Below are 6,602 nucleotides of genomic sequence, written 5' to 3'. Positions count from 1 at the left end.
GTCTTGTTGTTAATTTTGAATTTCGTTCCCTGGGTATAATATTAAGTGCTGTATCGCCACCACCAGCTCACGTACAGTACGCTGAAAAATCCACAGAAAGACTCATTTCTAACGTAGAGGTGTTGAACATGTCATAAAATATGAATGTCAAATTACACCAAAAAAAAAGGACAAAATGTTGTTGACAAATTAAATGTTTCTCCATTTGTCTCTCTTTTCTGTCCTCCTATGAGATCTAAAAGATGAATACGAGCTCAACAAAAATACACAGCACCAGCTCCACTGCAGCTATTCCCTGAGTCCACATTGGCCAAGGTAATGCCGCTCTCTGAGCCAAATTCTTCAGACACCAGATGTTGGAGCGGTCAGACGAAGTGGCCAGAATGACAACAACAATCCTTCTAGTGAGATGATAAACAACTGGACTGGAAGCGCCCTCCTGCCTCTTCTCCAGATTTTCACACCCCTGCTGCTGGTCAAAGGGAAAATAAGGACGCTGTCATTTAGTTGTCAGAAGTGTGATTACCTTTTTAGGATGCTTTCATGCATAGTCAGAGGAGTGAATGAGGATAACTGTTATTATAAATGTTGTGATAAATGCTCAAAAAAGACATTTTAACCCACCACAGGAATCCACAGGACAGCAGACTTGAAGCTGGTAATGCTCAAGAACACTCAAGGTGCTTTTTCCGTCAGAAGAGTTTTAACCCTGACCTTAAAGTACAGTAAGTCGAATTTGAACCGGGTCAAATAGAGTGATGGGTGTCTTATTACTTATTTTTAGCAATGATGCTGCATTCCCAGATCATAGCAATTAACTTGGCAAATACAATGTCATTAAGACAGCAGGTAGCGAACTACGGGGGAGCTAGGGGGAGCTCAGCTCCGCTTAATAAGACATGGGCTCCCCTGAAAACATGATTTGTGAAATTTTGGGGAGTCTCTAAAAATATTGACAATGTGTCATTTGAATTTTGTGTAATGTGATCATTGTGGATTATTATGTGTAAAATTGCAAAAAAATATCATTAATTCATGCATGACGGCAATTTAAACCTAATTCACTTCAATAAAGATAACTATACATGCTATTCTTGTCATGAGCATCAAGGCGTGGCGGCGCTGCGGTGCAAATTCAACTCATGTTTAGTACATGTTAACTCAAAGATTCATAGAAAAACTATAAACGTTGGCGGCCATTAATTGGCGCACAAAGTCCTTGAAATCCATTCTGCAGTTAGCATCATATAGCCATGGCAAAAAAAAAAAAATTAATTAATTTTGGTTTTACTAAGAATATTTCACAACCAATTCACCTGCTGCAAGCTCTGTTAGCACACCTCCCGCCGGGGTGACAACGCAAGAAAAAGATGAAGAAATAATGTCCTCTCTGGTAGATGATGGTGGTAACAGCTCGTCAGAGGCTGGTCACCATCCTAACCCCTCTTGCGCCTCTCTCCCGTTAAACTGGAATAGCCAGCAGTGGAGAGACTGGAAGAGTCCATATACATGGCTGTTTGTTAAGGATGGAAGCTTGGGGTGCATCGCTTAGGGCTAACTGAACGGAGGAATTACGGTATTCTTCGGTAGCCTGAGTAACTTTAACCGTTGTTCATGTGAAATCTCAAAGACAGCCTGATGCTTTGTTTATAGACTATTTGTGAGTGGCTGTTTGCTGTTTGACCTATCTATTCCTGTCGATAAAGTATAATAGGGTAAATCCTGTATAGTGCATACACTTGTAGATGTTATGTATCTTTGTAAGTCATTGTAAGTCGCAAGCGCAAAAACTGCTTTTATTTCCTCTCGTCTGGATTATTGCAATTCACTCTATACATGTCTGAGTCAAAATGCAGCAACCAGACTTCTCACCAAAACAAAAAAAACGAGAGCATATTACACAAATTTTAGCTTCTCTACATTGGCTCCCGGTAAGATTTAGAATTGATTTTAAGATATTACTTATAACTTTTAAGTACCGCTTGGGCTTAGGTCTTGCCTCTGAGTACATATCAGCTCTTCTGACTCCATACGTGCCCGGTCGCAACCTAAGGTCTTCAGCCAGCGCTCTGTTAGCTGTTCCGCAGTCTAGGCTGAGGACCAAGGGTGACTGGGCTGTCTCAGTTAAGGCCCCCACCCTCTGGAATTCTCTCCCTGAGGAGATCAGACTGGCAAGCTCTATATCTTCTTTTAAATCACTTTTAAAAACGCATCTCTATAAGTGCGCTTTTACAGGGTATGTGACCTGAATGATTATGCCACTTCTGTTTAAATGTTATTTGCTTTGAAGTATTGTCTTGTTAAGCACTTTGTTACCTTGTTTTAAAAAGTGCTATATAAATAAAGTTATTATTATTATTAATATTATTACCCAGGAATGTAAAAACTATGAAAATAAGACCTAATTTAGACAACAGGAGTCCTTGAAAAATATTCTTCTAAAGGTTAACAAAGGGCTTGGAGCGTGTGGGGGTTCACCAAGTAACCACCTAAGTGTCTGCTTCATTACATGTTCAATCTGATCTATAGGAAGCTGACTGTTGGCATTTATAATAAGCTGTCTCCAGTATAATGTTTGCTTGTTGGATCAGGCAGAAAACTGCCATATACGCAGACATCTTAGAGCAGAATATACCGTTTAGTTTATGAGAACAGCAGCAAGAGAGAGGGAGGGGAAGAGAGAGGAGACAGTGCATGTCTGTTTGTGGGAAACAGATGTTGTTGTTAATGCATCTCTATCTGAGCCAACATTACCATCTATAAAAAATTACAGGCACATAAAGGCAATTGCTGAAAGCACACAAAGACAGTTTCAAATGCTACCGAGTTCTAATGACGTGGAAAGAAATTATTTCCCAGCTCTTTGTCTAAGGTCCTCATCACGCACAGATTCATCGCAGGTTTCACTGCGTCTCTTTTTATGCAAGTGGGACAAACTTAAGAGGAAACCACCACTAACATGCTCAACACATGCACACACACAAACACCACTTGTGTTTACAGAGTCTGATCATGCTGAGATGCTGTCAAATTCACTTCAGAATGCAGCCAAGGTGGAGGACTTTTAAGTGACAGCATCAAGGTTTTTGTGGTTACAGAACCAGTTAAATTAGGTTGCTCTGCGTGATCAAAGGCTAAGCTGATACTGGTTAGACTGTTCCATGTTGTTGAGGCGGATGTTTTCAGAGACAAAAAGGAGAAACTGCATTGGAGGGTTTATCTCAACAGCAATTGTATGTGATCCAGGGACAGAGAGATGGAAGCAGAAGAATGACAGACAGGCAGAAGCTGTAGGCTGAAAGAGAAAAAGAGAGCATAAATACCAGTGGTGGAGGGATACAATTCCAGGCTGATTAATGAAGAGGCAGTGAGGTGAAATGATCAGGAAATCAAGGAGGAAGCTACGGCTGATTCCTGTTCTTTGATCTTTTGCTCTAGCGAGACTTTGTATAGTACAAAACTGCAGAAAGCACAGTCACTCACACCTGTTTCCATAGCTATAAAACCCAGAGGAGATGGACTTGTGTTATTGGCTGGAGAATTGCCTTGCAAATTCAGTCAGCCACCTCTGTGTAAGAACAGTGATGGCACGACCTTTTATCCTCACATGATGAACCTCAGCTACTACCATCAAAGCCAACCCACATACTGCCAAAATGTGTTCACAAACGGAACTACACTTCAGTAGCCAAGTGTGTGTCTTTATGAGGACAGGACAGAATGAGACATGCAGAGATAGGAGAGAGGCAAAGGGCCCCCCAAAACATCCGCACATCCCGCAACGAGCCAAGGCCCATGAATCCGATTAATAGTGTGATGTGAGAGCTAATGCTATTCATGCTCAGAGTCGGGGTATGGATCATTGAGATAAGAGCCAGTGCTAAATGCGGAGGGACAGCCAATTGTAAATGGCCTGTTATCTAATCAGCCCATAAGGCGGGGTATCTGTTATGAGTGACAGTGCTGCAGGCATTTCAGCACTGCTGCGACCTCTCATTTTGAGGAATGTGGAAGAAAAAGTTCTTTCATGTCCAATTCAGTGGCTGGTTCAGATGAGTTTTATTCACTGCGCAGTGGAGACAGAGGTTCACAAGAAGCTGTAGAATTCTCTCTGACCAGAAGGAGTTTTTGGCCAGGTTTGTATACAAGTTTGCAGGAAACAACAGAATAAACCAAAGCTGAGAAGACATTTAACTCACAATACCCTCTGCTTCATCAAAGCAAAAGGTGTGATCTTCTGTCAGAGCTAGCCTGGGCATTTGAACAAAAGGTGATCAAAGTGAAATGCTACCTCTCAACACACAAAAAGGCAGACAGACTTAAATAATTTAGCATACACTAAGAGTCCATTGATCAGGTAAAATTGTTTGAGCACAGTCAACATGTCATACAGAAAAGGATAAGATGAGACCTAAAACTGTTAGGTAATTCATTTTCAAGAATTTCACTAATTCTGGGATATTCTCATGCAACTTTTTTCCTTGTCCTATAAACATTTTTCATTATGCTACAATCATGGCCCATAACATTTCCAAAAAAAATGCTGATAACATCTCATCCAGCTTGTTATTGTTCAGTCATCTCGGCCAGTCAGTCAGTCAGTCGGTCATAGCTCATTTATCTACAAGTTTGTCTTCCTAATGAACCGCTAAGCTTCCCTATCTCCGCATCATCTCTCCTCCCTGTACTCCGGGACCAACAGTCTATCATGAATTACCACTCCATGTGCTCGTACAAATTCATTAAGCAGTCAATATTCCAGAGACGCTGCTGATGTATTTGCTCGCATGTTAGAATATAATCTCGCTGGAAATTAGTTACAGTTTAAAGGATTCCGTCAGTGTCAGAAATGAAGGTCTGGAAAGAAAATAATTTCTGAAGAGTAGTTTATTCAATTTTCAGATTGTTAGCTTTATTTCCTCTGAGTTTCCTGGCAGATACTCATCGGTCTGTTGCTCTCTGCTTTCTGTCTCGCACAAGCATAATACAAATCTGTCCATTCAACTGCATTTAGTTTGAAAACAATGGCACTCACAGAGATTAAGAACATATTTGCCCTTTTTATGGAATTCTTAAAATAAATAAAAGATGTGTCAACAATATTGAGCAATGTTCTTAATCATCTCCATCTTTCCTCCATTCCTCCACTTCAGGTCTGATCCTTTTATTTTTGCTTTTCTCTGATATGAGTATAAAATATATGTGTGAGAGGGGGAAAAATATGGATGACTTCACCTCCCACAATGCTGTACTGTATTTCAGCACAAGGAAGAGTCAATGAGAGACCCTTGAAGCTCAAGACAAAATGCTCCAGTGACGTGCCCTACAGAAGCAGAGGGAGATATGGTGAGAGAGCAGCTGAGCACAAGACAGCTTTACAACAGCGAGAGCAAACTGACAGTAATATCTGTTCTCACAGGAAACAGGAGGCTGTCAAGCAGTAGCTTCTTACTCAAACCCCAAACAGACTGAAAAATATATTTTTCTCAGACATACACAGACATATAAATAAGATAAATTGCGCTTAAATTGAATTAGTTCTATCCTGAGGGGATGCAAAGCTTACAGGCAACCCATCTTCTTTACCCCAAGCAGCAACGTTTTGCAGCCATTGGTTTTCTTTTCTACACCATAAAAAAGGAAATCTCTCCTTCCTCCAACCCTTTCTAATCTCCAGACAAGCACTTTGTCTTCCTCTCTACAGGCACAGCAGACTAAACACACTCTATAATGGAAGGTGTTTTCTGTCCAAAGCAAGCCTGTCTGGAGGCAGCTGGGCTTGAATCTCCTGTTTGAATAACTGTATCCTTATACTTTATAAGCTATATGACACAGAGACATAAATACATGGACACACACGCGCCAATATCTATAGGCAACCTGCCTCCCTTAAAGTGCTTTCTGGCGCAATAATACAGACAGTCCAAAAATAAATATATGATAGCTGAAAGCACCCGCTTTGAAAGAGCAACCTCAAGGAAAATCATTCTCATTATTGTTCAGCTATTAGGTCAGAGAAAGTTTAAAAGAAATGGTAAGTTAAACTTTTTTTCACACTTTTCCTTGTTTTTTCCCCAAAGCAATGACCTCTCAGCCAGTAATATAAAAGTACATAAAGAACATATGAATCTGAAGAAAAGGGGCTAAAGATTTTGCGTTTATGAGCCTAAAATAATTACTTTGAATCCTTAGCATGGGAAAATGTCCTTGAAAAAAAATGTTCACATCCCTCAAAAACTACTCAAGGCACTTCAGCTCTCAGTGGACCCCCACCGCTGGCTGTGGCTGTAGCCAGAACTGTCCAGAAACAGTGAGGTAAAACAGTTGCAATAAAAGTCATGAGATTTACTGGACAAGTTCAGTTAACTGCGGGTGAGAGAAGACAGCAGCCTTGTGATGCTGGCTCTATAGCCATGTGATATTCATTGAAAAACACAATGAGTGTTGTCTGTGGTGCCTTAGACAATGATTTAATGCATTTGTGCTCTCAGCGTCACAGAGAAAAAAAATACATGATAAAGAACAGCATCATCCATATTTATCTCTACCCTTGTGAACACTTATATAAATAGGCTATTTTCATTTATTTTTCCTCACTACAA

This window comes from Sander lucioperca, chromosome 15 (assembly GCF_008315115.2).
Source record: "Sander lucioperca isolate FBNREF2018 chromosome 15, SLUC_FBN_1.2, whole genome shotgun sequence".
Taxonomy (NCBI): Eukaryota; Metazoa; Chordata; class Actinopteri; order Perciformes; family Percidae; genus Sander; species Sander lucioperca.
Note: the sequence above shows the minus strand (reverse complement) of the source record.